At 40.1% G+C, this 16,668-nt stretch overlaps 1 pseudogene; it reads left to right on the top strand.

Annotated features, from left to right (window-relative positions):
* The first annotated feature begins 1,905 nt into the window (after positions 1 to 1,905).
* On the top strand, positions 1,906 to 16,308 carry LOC108719666 (annotated as a pseudogene).
* Positions 16,309 to 16,668: the final 360 nt, after the last annotated feature.

The following is a 16,668-nucleotide window of genomic DNA, read 5'->3' as shown; positions in this document are numbered from 1 at the left end:
TTTTACTATTAAAATAATGGGCTAAAAGTGTGTGCGGCACAAGCCCTATTTAATAAACTCATGTTGGAGAAGGGGTACACTGGCCCTTTTATATTCTCTGAGAAAAAAACCCAGAAAGCATGTTTTGCCTTTTTGCCTTAGAGTGAGTAAAGGCGTTAAACATCAGATTACTTAGAATACTAATCTTGCTCAATAGGCTGAAGGGTTTCCCGTAGCTGATTACAAAAGTCTCCGGACTCACTGAAGCTTGAACAACAAACAAATCTGATGTGCCAGGTTTCATGAAAAACTCAGCAAAACGATGCCATTTCAACACTTCTTGTAATGCTTTCCTTCTTTACGCAATCTGCCCTTTTTAACCCATTATTGAGATAGGAAGCAGATTGCTTCTGTGCTAGTGATGGGCGAATAAATTTGTCTGTCACTAATTCGCGGCAAATTTCTGCATTTCGCTAACAAATTTGCAAATCTCCTGCGAAAACTTGCCAGCGAAAATTCACCTGCGTCACGAAATTTGGACGCGCATCTAAAAAGTCGCTCACAAAGCTGACTATTCATACATTTTCAAAGGGGAAATAAAGCTTTCCCTGTGATTTTTTTTTTTAGTACCAGTGCACAGGCTCCCAATTCCCTACCCAACTGCATCACTAGCTGTTGCCACAACTTAACTGTATCCCCATAGCACAGAGGAGTGCTGTGCATTGCCCAATTACACCCTCATTATACCCAGATATGCCCACCCCTCCAGTATATAAATCTGGGTCAATCCCTGAAAATGCAGTAGGTTCATAGGTCCTACACGAACCAGGGAGATTCTATGAGGAGCCTCAAATAAGGTGTCATTTGTAAATATAATAGAGACACAAGGAAGCCATGGATATTGCATGGAATTAAAGGGCAAATAAGTGTAAGTCTATACTTCATCACAAGATTTTATAATGGTGTGCAAATATTGCTTTCTGGAATTGTGGGGAAAAACATAATCAAATATGCGGAGTGCATTTTCCTCCTATTTGTAAATGAGGCGCATCATCCTAATCTTTGAAGAAGCATCTACGAACAGATCAGAACACTGTTTGGGGAAGAGATGATTGAAGAATATAGTGTAAGAGAAGTTGCTAAACAAGTTCCCAAAATATAGTAATGTACACTACTCGAATATTTGGCTGTGGTTTAGAATTTGGGGAGGAGATACTGTAGGAATAAAAGACCACTCCAAAGAGTTAGCAACTGGATTGTTCTGCTAGAAACCATAACATTGAAAGGCTTAAAGGGGACCTAAGAGATAATTCTGAAACATTTTCTATGGTGTTAGTCAAACCAAACTTTACTTAAACAATTTGAAATATTAAAATTTTATTTCATTCTGTCTTGTAATTCACAATCACAGCAAGCAGACAGCCACCATTTTGTGGACACTGTTATTAAGGCATGTTTTTTTATGATATCAAAATCTTGTTTATTTGCCGAACGAGGGACCTGATGCACATGCCCAATACAATGGAGAGGGAGGGGGAACGTGCAAAGATACTAAGGTAGTGCAGAATGGAAAGTGAAATGCCATGGCATAGAGGAGGGGCAGTTTACAGGTAATATGATTGACAGCTAAGATTTTTAAATAACTTTATAACAGGTATGGGTGCTTTATTAAACAAAAATAATTGAAGTCTCATATTTAATTTGAAAAACAGTTTTATTCTACAGATTACTACATCTGTGTCCCTGTAGCAGAGTAAGGTGCTACAACTGACCAGCGGGTTCTGATAAGTCTCGGGTGGGGGGGGTTTGGGTAATCAGGAGCCCTTAAAACCCAGGCTGGTCAGTCTCTCAGGGAGCTCTAATGGTAGAACTACACACAGGTTTTCCCCCAGATCCAATGCGCTGAGAGGTAACGGATGCGACGAGATGGATGCGAAGAAAATAAGGTAAGTAATAGAAATGTTGGACCTTGTTGCTGCGTGCATCCGATGCGACTGTCGGAAGACGCAATGTGCATCGTTCACATCGTGCGTCATGCTAACAGCTTGAGAGCCTCAGAAGGGCAGGTTTGTGCACTTTGTTTATTTTCCCTCCAGCCCTAGACTTAGTGCAGTTACTAGCAATCAGGTTGTTCTCCTTTTCTTTTACATTGACTGAGCAATCCTTATTGCTGATTGGTTGCTATGAGTTAATGTGCCGGTGCAATTGGCCACTTTTGCAAGTGAAATTTGCCCCAATAGGATTATTTTAATATGGGTGACAGAATACAAAGTTCAAATATGCAGACCAAAGTGTAATAGTTTTGCACCAGCATTATTGTCCATTCTGCTCATGGAAGTCTCCTGCTACTCTCTTGACATCACAACATCCTATTCATGCTGTAACCCCTCTAGAAAGACGGGGGTCCTAGGCAGAACCAGGGGAGTTATCTGCTTGATCCAGCCGTGCTGAAATAGACGGAACTGTGAGAGAAGTCTATGTACTGTATTTGTGGCCAGGCTTTGATAAACAGAAGTAACTGAAAAGCATTTCCAGGCACGTGTCTGCTTCTACACCATGGAATTATAACATTTATTTCATAAAACATATCCCAACCAAATGCAAAGCAGCTGGCAGGGGTGATCCGCGGGCTGCTGCCGCCTGAGGTAGCAACCCCGATGCTGCCCCCCTCTCACGCTCCGTGCTTAAAAGTTTAGTGTCGGAGTGGGTCAAAGGGGACTGCATCGCTAGCGCAGCGAACGTGTTCCCTGCTTTCTGCACTAGCAGAGCCGAATTTCCAGTTTAAAAACCGGAAATTCGGCTCTTAAAGTTACAGGAGGCGGCTTTTAGCCACCCCTTGTAACTGGCCGTTCACTGCCGCCAGAGGCAAGGTGCTCACCTTGCCTCGTGGCAGGATTGGCCCTGGCAGCTGACATCAAATGTTTTCTATACTGCTACCCAGAATGCAAGAAACCATGGGCAGGACATGGTGTACCCTGAAGTCCCAAAAATATATATATATATATAGAGAGAGAGAGAGAGAGCGAGAGAGAGAGAGAGAGAGAGAGAGAGAGAGAGAGAGAGGATCTTTCCATAATTTGGATCTTCATACCTTAAGTGTACTAGAAAATCAAGTAAACATCTCAGTGTAAAAATAAAAACTGGGTAAATAGATAGGCTGTGCAAAATAACAAATGTTTCTAATATAGTTAGTTAGCCAAAAATGTAATATATAAAGGCTGGAGTGACTGGATGTGTAACATAATAGCCAGAACACTACTTCCTGCTTTGCAGCTCTCTTGGTTTCCACTGATTGGTTACCAGGCAGTATCCAATCAGTAACTTGAGGGCACATGGCTAATAACTGTTGCTTTTAAATCTCAGCTGAATGCTGAGGATCAATTGCAAACTCACTGAACAGTTATGTCCCATGTGGCCCCCCTTCAAGTCACTGAATAACTCAGAGTTAGAGAGCTGAAAAGCAGGAAGTGGTGCTCTGGCTATTATGTTACACATCCAGTCATTCCAGCCTTTATACATTACATTTTTGACAAAGTAACTATACTAGAAACTTTTTTTTGCACAGCCTATCTATTTACAGAGAAAAGGGAAATCATTTTTAGAAATCTGGATTATTTGGATAAAATGGAGTCTATGGGAGATAGCCATTCCGTAATTCGGAGCTTTCTGGATAATGAGTTTCCACATACCTGTACAAGATATCAACTGTGTGTCATCTGCTCAGCATATACATAACAAAAGTATATCTAATCCAGAATCTGTGTTCTGTATAACTAGATGCCATAATTCACATGGCATTTACTTTTGTTATTCAGATAGAAGAAGAAGCCTATGCCCTCCTGGAGGAATACTAGTTAACTGACGAAAGCTTCAGACTTCGCTTCTTGGTCTCCTCTCTGTTTAGAGTCATTGCTGCTGCCTATTACCCAAAATCCACAGTAAATCAGTATGGCTCTACTGTAAATTCTTTTGGAATGTAAAGGGAAGAGAAGAGCGGGCTACAAATTTACTGTAGGAAAATAAGCTATTTAGAGGTTTTTTTTTTAAACTTTACTTTAAATTGTACTGGGAAAGGTATTACACACTGACTATAATAGATTTCAGATGCCTCTTTATCTGGTTTGCAAGATATTTACCATGTTCATTGGTCTTTTTTTTATATGTACAGTAAAGTACACATAGCCCCTAGATTAGTGGTAACTACTGGTTACCCTCAGACCTCTAGATTTTTTTTTATAGTGCCCAATCTTCCCAAGAGGCCACAAAGGTCTTTGCATAACAATTTATGTATAGATTTACCTACAATATAGAAAATGTTGTGGAGAACTGATCTAGGTGATCCATTCCTAGTTCAAAATATGCTAATAAAGTAGTTTAGCGAAGAAGAAAAATAAACCTGGCCAAAAAATGAAAGGACAATAAAAAGGCCAATTAACTGAGTGGTACCAATTTATTAGGCAACTTCAGGTGAATCTATCACTGGAATCTAGAACCTACACTTTAGTTAAAAAAAAAAAAACAAATAAATGGACCAGAGCTCCAGGCAGATTCACTAACCTGCAAAAATTCGCCAGCGACGGCTTCGTAGCCATCGCAACACTTTCGCCAGGCGAAAATTTGCTTAGACAACGCTAATTTACTAAAATGCGAAGTTGCGGCCAGGGTGCCAAACGCTGGCGAATTTTCCCCCCAAAAAAATTTAAGGACTTTTGCAGGCTATCGCTCTGAAAAAAGGAAGACGCCAGCATTTTTTGGGACTTACAAAATGTTTCCACTAAAAATTGAGGAAGTCCTATGCACTCCATTGCACTTCGCCTGGTCTGAGCTGGCAAAGACAAGTCTGGAGAAAGACGTAACGTTTAGTAAAACGTTTAGTGGAGTTACGTCCATTCGCCAGAGCGAAAATTCACCTGGCGATAGAGTGCAAATGACCGTTACCGTCTGTCTCTTTCGCTAATTCACCCTTTAGCCCTATGGGAGCACCGCACTGCCATTTTTACACCATTTACCATAGATTTACTCCAGTAAAATTATGGAGTATGGGGCACAAGTTCCAGTACAGAGCTGTGCAAGGAATTCATGAGGAAAAAGTAAAATGATGCTGCATTTTAATTAGGAAAACGTATAGTAAGTGATTCCTTTTGTGGATAACACAAAATACAATGTTTCAGGACTACTTAGTTATCATCCTCTTACCTTGCCTGAAGAAGAGACCTAAGCTGTTCTAAAAGCTTGCATTTTCGAATTCCAATAAAAGGAGTCATTAACTCTACATTTTTCTAGTAAGGTGCAGGTATACACAGAGGAGTATTTCAAAGCATACTGTGATACCACCTACTACAAAGAGTGGCTCTTGTATATACATGGTAGATTTCTAAAGAGCATGTTTTCTACTGTAATATATTTTTTACCCCTATTATGGGGACTTTTTTCAAGGCAGTCCCTGCTAAATCCTTCTACACAAAGACGTATGTGTGTGTCAGAGAGACTTGCCAAATATTTGGGAATTTCCAGAAACCAGTCTGATTTTTAGTCTTTACACTGTCCTTGCAAACACACAGCGTGAAAAGGAAGTAAACGTCTTGTTGCTACGGTCTTGTGTCACTTCCCCTTTCCCTCCTTGTAATAGACCCAACCTGTTTATTTTGTACTACAGGGTAGTGATACAATCTTGCACTGGGTGAGATATGAGAGGGGGGCTGGTTAGTAATAATTCCAAATTTGGGCAGTTTAAAGGGAAAGTAAAGTCTAAAATAGAATAAGGCTAGAAATGCTGTATTTTGTATACTAAACATAAACATGAACTTACTGCACCACAAGCCTAATCAAACAAATGATTTATGCTTTCAAAGTTGGCTACAGGGGGTCACCATCTTGTAACTTTGTTAAACATCTTTGCATGACCAAGACTATGCACATGCTCAGTGTGGTGTGGGCTGCTTAGGGATCGTAATAAATTATCAAAGCAGGTAAACAAACAAAGCTGATTGAGTTCTGCATGGCTGGAAAGTAAGGCGGGGGCTCCCCCTGCTGTTCATAAGTATGATTGTTTCCCTGCTCAGCAGTTAGGGACCGTCTGACAATTCCTATCGACAGCAGTAAATGAAGGAAGAATTTCACTGCATACAGTCAGGTTTCTTATAAAAATGGTGCACATTTTTTAATTAAAGTATATTGGAGATAGGTTTCTTTTTCATTAAAGAAAGTAAAAATGGGATTTTATTTTTTTGCCTTTACATGCCCTTTAAGAAAAGTATCATAGTCTGAGTAATGATGAGACATTTTCAAAAAGGCCACCACCACTGTGTTTAAATATTAGAAAGAAAGAAACGAAAGATCCAACTAGCGGCACTCAGTTCAATAAATTGAAAAACTTCAGGATTTTGTTCAATACCATTTAAATTTGCTATGGTGGTCTATGGTGCACTAGGTCATGCAATCACAACCTCAATTAATTTTTAAAACAATATTTATTAATACATTATATTATAAAAACACCATCTATGATTAATGCTAGACCTGCAGGGTGGCCACCCAATGCTTCCCACAGATACGTTTGTCCATGAGCTCATTAAAGGGAGTTATAGTTCACTTGATGAATATGGCGTGACTATTGAGATGCTTGGCATATGTTATATATCAAAGTGAAGGATTGTGGCAGCTAATGTACATAGTCCATATCTCAGGGGACCCAGTGTTTTCCTGTTGTTGCCCCACTCATATCCCCAATACCTCCTTTACTGCAATTGGCCATCATAGTTGACACTGTTCTTGGTGGTAGAATAGATATCTGTGTAGGGGGGGAGGGGGAGTTGGTTACTCACAGAATCTTCACTTTATCCGTATCCCAGAGAGCTGCCACATGAATTCCTTTGCATCCATTCAAATGCTGAAATCACCTTTTATTTACCTGCTGCACACTACAACTTCCAGACGTCCTTGACTCCCACAAGCGACACTCTATCTGGGACATCAATCACATTCCATTCTGGCATCACTGTTGCAGGTCACAGATCAACATAATTATTCCTAGGCCACCATTGTGTTCGATTTTAGGGATGCACCCTACTCGGCCAGGACTTTTTCAGCAAGATTTGGATTCGGCCGAATCCTTCTGCCTGGCCGAACTGAATCCGAATCCAAATTTGCATATGTAAATTAGGGGCAGGGAGGGAAATCGGGTCACAAAACAAGGAAGTAAAAAAGGTTGTTCCCCTTCCCACCCATAATTTGCATATGCAAATTAGGATTTGGTTCAGTATGCAGCCGAATCTTTCGCGAAGAATTCGGGGTTCAGCCGTATCCAAAATAGTGGATTCGGTGCATCCCTATTGCATTTTTTCAGCTGCACTTCAGTTCCTAATCAGAAGGGATCTGGAAAGCTGGCATTGCACTAATTATATATACAGTAATAAGATGATTGTTATGTCAGTGATTAGATTGCATATATTTCTCTTGCCTTGTTCCACCTCTACACCCTTTTCCTTATGTGTGCTTCACTGTCTCTTTCCCATCATCTGCCCCTTTTACATTCTTTTTCATTTCTAGTTTCTTTGTATACTAGTTCTTAACTAACTTGTGCCATCTTCAACCCTTTTCTCCTACTTTCTGCCTCACAGGGATGACCCTACCAAATGCAAATTGTACACCCTTCATTCACCATCAGGTATCCTATTCCCCTTGTATTGCTTTTGCTTCCAAATATTACATACCCCTGGCCTATCCTCCTGTGCACTGTGTATGCTGCATAGGACCTTAGCATTGCTTTGTAAAGGGGAACCACCCTCTCCTTCTGTGAATATATATACCCTTTCTTGACTGTGAAGATTTTCATTCATCCAGGTCATGGAATATCTAGTATAAGTAACTCTAAAACAGGAGTGCCCATACTTTACTAATACAAGGTTTACTTTTAGTGATGTTGTCCCAATATGATCTATATCCATAAAAGCATTTTTAGCATTCTGTTCCATGGAAACTATTACTTGAATCTTGATTAATGGGAAAATGTATATTGTTGTAACAACTATTTCTTATGTAACTTTATAATACATATCTGAATGAAAAGTATGAAATAGGAGGGGGATTTAGACAAGCTGTTTGTTGACAGTGTCTTGAGATCTACTGATCACCAACTAAAGGTCTACTGGGTAGATGCCGATCTACCTTTTGGGCACCCCTGCTCTAAAACAACTGAGTAATCATTGAAGACGTTTCACTACTCGTCCGAGCAGCTTCTTCATTATTTTGTTAGGGCCTCAGCAAGCTAACCATTGCACTTGAATCATGCTGTCCTATAAATTGAATATAACGTAATGATGTAGACAGTGGTGAGACAGTGTGTTTCTATGTTCTCTGTGTTGTGTGCCTTTCTTATCAGACAACAAACAACCAATTTTATTCCGAGGCTGGATCTTTATTGTGATTGAAAAGCAGACGATTCCCCTTCCTGGCCCTAATTTGCATATGCAGATTCGGTTCGACCAGGCACAAGGATTCAGCAGAATCGGAATCCTGCTGAAAAAGGCAGAATCTCAAACCGAATCCTGTATTTTAATTTGTGCCTGTTCTTATTCATCTTGCAGTCTTCCATTAAAACCACAACATGGTTGCTAGGGTAGGAGGGTCTCTAATGACCAGATAACATTTTAAATTCTAAATTGGAGAGCTGCAGAACAAGTTAGAGAGAACCCCCCCACCTTTGCTCTCATCTGTGGGGTGGAGGCATATTATAAGTACCAATGAGTGTGATAGTTTTCAGTCTCTGTTCCTGCTGCTTTCACTTCATTCTAAACCGTATAGGTGTTCAACTTTTTGGAACTACTTTATTTCAGACTATTGGTCCGATTGCCATTGAGTATTTGTTGAAGACGGTTCCCTCCGGAAGAGTAGCCACGCAGAGGATAATCTGTCATCGGGGAATGTAAAGACAATTTTGGCCCAGGGTGTACATGAGTGAATGTTCGCTGTCCATTAGTGAGGTTTTCCCATTAGCCAGCAGTCCTACATTGTGACCTTACATCAGACATGTAAATAACCCAGAAGGAAGTAAAAAACACTATGGGGGTATATTTATCAAAGAGTGAAGATAGAGATGGCCACAGTCCTCTAGAGTAAAATTCCAGCACTCTCCATTCATTTCTATGGGATTTTGAAAGGCGTTTTTCTCAAAGGATGAACTTTCACTTTTACCCATTGATAAATACTATTTTAAAATCCCATAGAAATTTATGAAGAGTGGTGTAATTTTACTCTAGAGGACTGTGGCCATCTCTAACTTCACTCTTTGATAAATATACCCCTATGTGTATATCCAGTGTTAGATAAAAGTATCTCTATATGAAACACTGGTGGGCATGAAGATTGGCATCATTGCTTTACTAAGGCGATGTGTTTCATAAATGGAGCAAGAGCGCCATCTACATGTCACAGAATGACAGTTTATTACAATAGAAACCTCAAAGAAGTAAAAAAAAAAAGTCAACAAATATATACATAGAAACAACTACAGGACCTATTGACTAACGTTCAAATGTCTTATTTTTCACGAATTTCTTGAAAAACTTGAAAAAATGTAGATGTTTTAAATGTAAAAAAGCACAAAAAATCTCAATACAAAACTGCACCAAATAAAAGCTCCCATTGATGTAAAAGGGAAATCAATTGTGCTAGTGCTATTACAGCATGAAAATGCTTTAAAGGAACAGTAACACTGAAAAATTAAAGTGCTTTAAAGTAAAGAAAATATCATGTAGTGTTGCCCTGCACTGGTAAAACTGATGTGTTTGCAAAACACTACTATAGTTTATATAAACAAGCTGCTGTGTAGCAATGGCAGAAATTGAAAAAAGTCTATATGGCACAGGTTAAATAGTGGATAACAGATAACGCCATTATGTTCTACAGAGCTTATCTGCTGCGTAACCTGAGCCTTTTCTAATTTGAATATCTAGAGAAAAGTAACAGCAGCAGACTGAAATACTTTGTAATAGTGTACAAAAAGAATTTATTAAGCCCACGTACAAAAAGGCAATGTTTCGAGCACACCAGGCCCTTTATCAAGCCTTGTGTTACATAGGGTTGCCACCTTTATTAAAATTTTTTACTGGCCAGTCGGGGGCGGGCACCAAAAGGGGGCGGAGCTATGCAATGTGAATCTTAAAAAGGGGCAGAGCTACGCGGCGTGCCACTACAAGGGGCGGAGCAACATCGCACAGCACTGGAAAAAAGGTAAGTTATTTTTTAATTGGGGGCAGGCCAGGGGCTTTTTTTAAAGGGTATTTCAAATTACCGGCAGTTGCATTGCCGGTAAATTTGCAATACCGGCCCCAGCCAGGCCCGGACTGGCAATTTGTCTGTTCGGGCAATTGCCCGAGGGGCCGTGTTATATTTAATTCAAGTGGGCCGCTCGCTCCTGATCCTAATTTGAAATGGTGCTGCAGTGTCTCTCCCACACTAATGACTGCTGTTTCCACATGACACACCTCTTGTCCTTGCCTTCTCTGCTGATACCCGGACAATAGGCAAGGGATCGCTAATAAACAAAGAAAGGGATGGGGATGCGTCCAGCTGCAGCTTTCTACCGCTCCCACCCACTACGTCGACGTCTCTGCCCTGTCAAGCAGCATTCAACCAACCAGCGATAAGCACCCGCCTTCTGACAGCATACATAGGCGAATAGACACGTCAATCTTAAGGTAGTCGGTTACCACCCTTGGTTAGCCATTGGCCGTGGCTTGCTATTGCGCGTCATCAACAGCCTAGCTTCCATTGGTTGAACGGATCTCCCTGTGTCTCTTAGCTATGGGAAATCCTAATAGCATCACGTGACGGGTGACGTGGAGAGGTGAATGGAGCAGGTACTGGTGGGTATGAGCGATACTGAGGGGAGACTGGGGTGCACGGGAGAGCCCTGGTAGCTGTTACTATTGAAGGGGCATATTAGTGTGTGGGGGAGAGAGGGGCAGTGTAATAATGAGGGGCGGTTATAATCTATATATAGGGACAGAGGGGCTCAGGGATTAGTATGTAGAGGAATATTGATATGAGGGACACAGGGACTTGTTAGAATATTTGTTTTTATTGGAGGGGCATATTAATACTGGGGGAGGGGACAGGCTAGGAACCAAGGCTCCAATATAGGGTAGGGGCTGTTTACCTTTAAATTAACTGTTTATTATTTGTGGTTTTTGAGTTATTTAGCTTTTTATTCAGCAGCTCTCCAGTTTGCAATTTCAGCCATCTGTTTGCTAAGGCCCAAATTCCCCTAGCAACCATGTATTGATTTGAATAAGAGACTGGAATATGAATAGAAGAGGCATGAATACAAAGTTGAGGAATAAAAAGTAACAATAACAATACATTTGTAGCCTTACAGTGCATTTGTTTTTTAGATGGGGTCAGTGACCCCTATATGAAAACTAGAAAGAGTCAGAAAAAGAAAGCAAATAATTAAAAAACTATAAAGGAGAAAAAAATTTATGTCAATTGAAAAGTTTATTAGAATGAGCCATCCTATAACATACTGAAAGTTAACTTAAAAGGGGTTGTTCACCTTTAAATGAACTGTTACTATGATGTAGAGAGGGATATTCTGAGACAATTTGTAATTGGTCTTCATTTTTTATTTTTGAAAGTTTTTGAGTTATTTAGCTTTTTATTCAGCAGCTCTTCAATTTGCATCATAATCAATATGGTAACTAGAGTCCAAATTACCCTAGCAACCACTGATTTGAATCCAAAATAGTGGATCCCTAATGATCAATAATGTGGTATTCCAGTGATGTTGGGGGGTTGCTGCCCATGGAGGTGATGGGCGCCAGGATTCCAATGCTACAGGGGTCCTAAACAAGTGGATGAGTACAAGACCTTTGCGGGTTTACATGTGGGCTGATTTGGTTTTTTTGCCCGGGCTGCTTTTTACTCCCAGTCCGGCCCTGGACCCAGCCTTGGCAGGTGTTTTAAAATACCGGCCGGGTGGCAACTCTAGTGTTACACCATATCAAATCCTTTTAAAGTGAGGAAAGAGGTGTGAGCACATGCTTCACCCTCTCCCTGTAGTGACGTCACCAAAGTGTTATATACAATTAGAGATCGGCACCTTTTATTTGTTTTCCTTACTGCAGAATTAGACTTAGGCTAAGGCCACACTAGGCGATAGCGCCGCGATTTGACTCGCGGCGACTTTTCGCCGCGACTTTTAAGCCGCAATCGCTGGGGAAACTTTTGCGCTGGCGTCTATGGGGAATCGCGAAAAATCGTCAGCGTAAAAACACACGCGGCGATCTTTTTTCTATTGTTGCTCGAAATCGCCTAGCGAGGCAATTTCGAGCGACAGTAGAGAAAAGATCGCCGCGTGTGTTTTTACGCTGGCGATTTTTCGCGATTCCCCATAGACGCCAGCGCAAAAGTTTCCCCAGCGATTGCGGCTTAAAAGTCGCGGCGAAAAGTCGCCGCGAGTCAAATCGCGGCGCTATCGCCTAGTGTGGCCTTAGCCTTAGGACTTAGGAGCTGCTACATATCTATGGAAATTTTGAGCACAGACGGCGAGCGTTGGTCTTCATGCTGCGACGCTGGGCACGTATGCATAGGATTATAAGCGCAATTCCCGGAGCAGGGATAATCAATTTCTTCCTTACCATGATGATCCTGTTCTTTCTGCAGAAAGGAACCCTCCTGTCACCCCTACATTGAATCAGCTGAAAGTTCTGACTGGTAAAGACTGCTCATACGCTACTAGGGATGCACTGAATCCAGGATTTGGTTCAATATTCTGCCTTTTTCAACAGGATTTGGTTTTGGCCAAGTGTCTGTCCTAACCGAATCCAAATCCTTAAAATCATGTGACTTTCCAGCACTCAAACAAGGAAGTAGAACATTTTTATCCGCACTCTGCACATGTGATTCTCTTTAACTCTTCCAGAATTCGGTTCAGTATTTGATTTAGTATTCGGCCAAATCTTTTACAAAGGATTCAGGATCCGGCTATTTCCCAAAATAGTGGATTTGGTGCATCCCTATAAGCTACTTTAGCAGGTGCAGCTATTTTTCAAGGGAAAGTTGCAGAAGCGAACAATCTAAGCAGATGGTTTTTATTTTTAAATACTATTTTTTGCTATTCTGTCTCATCCTAAAGGTCAAATGGATTCTGTTTCCAAGGGTCAGTGACCCTGGCAGCCAAAAAAGCAGACTCTGTTAGGCCAGATTTGTTTTTGTCAGGATCATTTGCTATGCCTTATGTTTCTTGAGAAGATAATGTTTATAAATTTACAATGGTAACTAATTCTCAGTTAACCATACTTGTTAATCAGGCTCTTTGCATTCATGGATACGTTCTAATGAATTAGTTCTACTATAATTCTATGTGTAGGCAAAGAAGACAAACACACCATTGATGGGCACGATTGTTCCTTTGTTAGCAATCTGAACAGAATTAAACCAACGCAAAACTCTGAGACTCTAGTTTAAATATCATATAATCACCTCATGCCATTGCAGTTCTGGACATTGTACCGACTGTAGCACTATTCTCTTTTATTTCTCTAGATGTGCTGCTGGGGGAACTCTGAATTTTATGGCAACTTTGACTTCAGTAAAAACTGCATCAATATCCAAAAGGTAATTGCATTTTTATTTATAGGCAACGTTTAGTGATTGGCTGAGCTGGTATGCTGTTATTTTGCTGTTGCTTAAAGGGAAAATATACTGTATTTCCAAGTACAGGTATGGGATCTGTTATCCAGAAACCCATTATCCAGAGTACTCCAAATTATGGGAAGGCCTTCTCCCATAGACTCCACTTTATCCAAATAATCAATATTTTAAAAAATGATTTTCTTTTTCTATGTAATAATATAACAGTACATTGTACTTGATCCAAACTAAGATATAATGAATCCCTATTGGAAGCAAAACCAGCTTATTGGGTTTATTTAATGTTTACATGATTTTCTAGTAGACTTGAGGTATGAAGATCCAAATTAAGGAAAGATCCATTATCTAGAAACCCCCAGGTCCTGAGCATTCTGTATAACAGGTCCCATACCGGTATTATTTATTTTTTCATATGTATTTTTCTTTTAATTGACAGGATAATATATATATATATATATATATATATATATATATATATATATATATATATATATATATATATATTTATATAAGGCATAGCTAATCGTGTCCCCAAATAGCCTTTCTCTATTTAATAGCAGTTATAGATTTGAGAGGGAACAGCTATACTTACCTTGGCAGAGGCATGTTCCATAGATAAAACAACTATAAATCTTAGTGATTCTTAAATGTAGTTGTATTGATGCATATTGATAATGCCTTTAAAGGAACAGTTCAGTGTAAAAATAAAAACTGAGTAAATAGATAGGCTGTAAACAGAGAGGAGACCAAGAAGGGAAGTCTGATGCTTTCGTCAGTTAACTAGTATTCCTCCAGGAGGGCATAACAAAAGTAAATACAGAACACAGGTTCTGGATTAGATATAATTTTGTTATGTATATGCTGAGCAGATGACACACAGTTGATATCTTGTACAGGTATGTGGAAACTCATTATCCAGAAAACTCCGAATTACGGAATGGCTATCTTCCATAGACTCCATTTTATCCAAATAATCCAAATTTCTAAAAATGATTTCCTTTTTCTCTGTAAATACATAGGCTGTGCAAAAAAATCTTTCTAATATAGTTAGTTAGTTAGCCATAAACGTAATGTATAAAGGCTGGAGTGACTGGATGTCTAACATAACAGCCAGAACACTACTTCCTGCTTTTCAGCTCTCTAACTCTGAGTTAGTCAGTGACTATAAGGGGGGCCACATGGGACATAACTGTTCAGTGAGTTTGCAATTGATCCTCAGCATTCAGCTCAGATTCAAAAGCAACAGATATGACCCATGTGCCCCCCCCCTCAAGTCTCTGATTGGTTACTGCCTGGTAACCAATCAGTGGAAACCAAGAGAGCTGCAAAGCAGGAAGTAGTGTTCTGGCTAAAAGCCTAAAAGAGTCGCCGACCCCCTCCCAGAGCTGCTTTAGAAGGTGAAAAATGACACTTTACACTTCAATATTAGAAAAAAATTATCACAAATAGAAAATAGAAAGTAATTGGAAAAAGTCTTTATTTCTGGTGAACTATCTGAAACCAACTGAACTGAAAACAGGGTTTGAAGGTGAACAACCCCTTTAATATCTTTTCTTTCACATCATACAGGGCAAGGAGCAAAACAAGCCAGAAGCATCCCCTTTATACATTCGGAATCCGGTTGAACAGACCCTTGGGGGCAGATTTATCAAGGGTCGAATTTCGAGGGTTAAAAAACCCTCGAATTCGACCCTCGTAGTAAAATCCTTCGAATTCGAATATCGAATTCAAAGGATTTTAGCACAAATGCTTATAAAAATCGTTCGTTCAAACGATAAGTATGAAGTCGAAGGATTTTTTAAAGAGACAGTACTTTGATTATCGAATGGTCGAATAGTCAAACGATTTTTTCTTCGAAACGTTCTAATCATTTAATTCGATTGAATTCGATTGAATTTGACGATGGTCGAAGTACCCAAAAAATTTCTACGAAATTCGAATATTTTTTTATTCAAATTATTCACTCGAGCTTAGTAAATGTGCCCCTTAATGTTAGTAAAAATGTTAACCAATCACAACTGGACAGGTTTGTGGCTTTAGCTCAGGAAAGTGCCTGGATCATGCAAAAACAAATTAGCCAGCTCGTTAAGAAAGAAAACACAACCTGGGGCCTTGGTACCTCACTGCTTCCATCCGTGTTCCAAGGGATTGGCAAGATTAAGAAGAAAAGTTAGAGAGGACCTGCCAGCGATAGAATCAAAAGTCTCTTGGACACTTTGAAAACTAATGGTAAAGTCAGGTAGTCCACTCCTGAGGATTGTATGATTGCCAACAAGATTCCAGGCTGAACTCCATGTATGAACAGTTCAAATGACAGGAATATCTGAGATGTTCTGGAGTCACAACATCAGTCTAATGGATCATGTTCTTCTTGAAAATGATTGCTTTGCTCACATGAGCTGTCCAGTAAGGGCGTAATAACCTTTTTATATTTGGATTCACACTAATCCAATAAAGTTATTGGGGTGGTAGATAAGATTGTCATTATTGATTTTGTCATACTTTTTGTGTAGGGTGAGCAATATCATGGTCTGTATGTTCTAAAGCAGAGGTCCCCAACCTTTGTTTACCCATGAGCTACAATCAATTGTGAAAACAGTTGGGGAGCAACACTTGCATGAAAATGTGACAATTAAGGACTTTGATGAGCCATTTGGTAGCCCCTATTTGGACTGTCTAAAGGAGACTCTGTTTTACAGTACATCTGGTTTTATGCAACCAAATGTTACTTCCAAGCAAGTAATTGAAAAATAAGCACCTGCTTTGAGGTGACTGGAAGCAACATCCAAGGGGTTAGGGAGCAACATGTTACTCATGAGCCACTTGTTGGGGATCACTGTTCTAGGAAGGAGGAGGTGTTATAACTGTATGAATAGCTGTTACAAAGGATTAGGAACCCTCCAACCATACAGGAGATGCAAATGTTCACCATGGGCTAGCAGCAAGACCAGGGGCGATACTGGCCCCTCCGCCGCCTGAGGCAGTAGGAGTTGCTGCGGCCCCCTCCCCCTTACCTTTTACCCCTGAGGGGGTCCA

The sequence above is a fragment of the Xenopus laevis genome, chromosome 6S, assembly GCF_017654675.1.
Source record: "Xenopus laevis strain J_2021 chromosome 6S, Xenopus_laevis_v10.1, whole genome shotgun sequence".
Classification (NCBI taxonomy): domain Eukaryota; kingdom Metazoa; phylum Chordata; class Amphibia; order Anura; family Pipidae; genus Xenopus; species Xenopus laevis.
The sequence above is the reverse complement of the archived record's forward strand: the minus strand, read 5'-3'. Positions and strand labels throughout refer to the sequence as shown.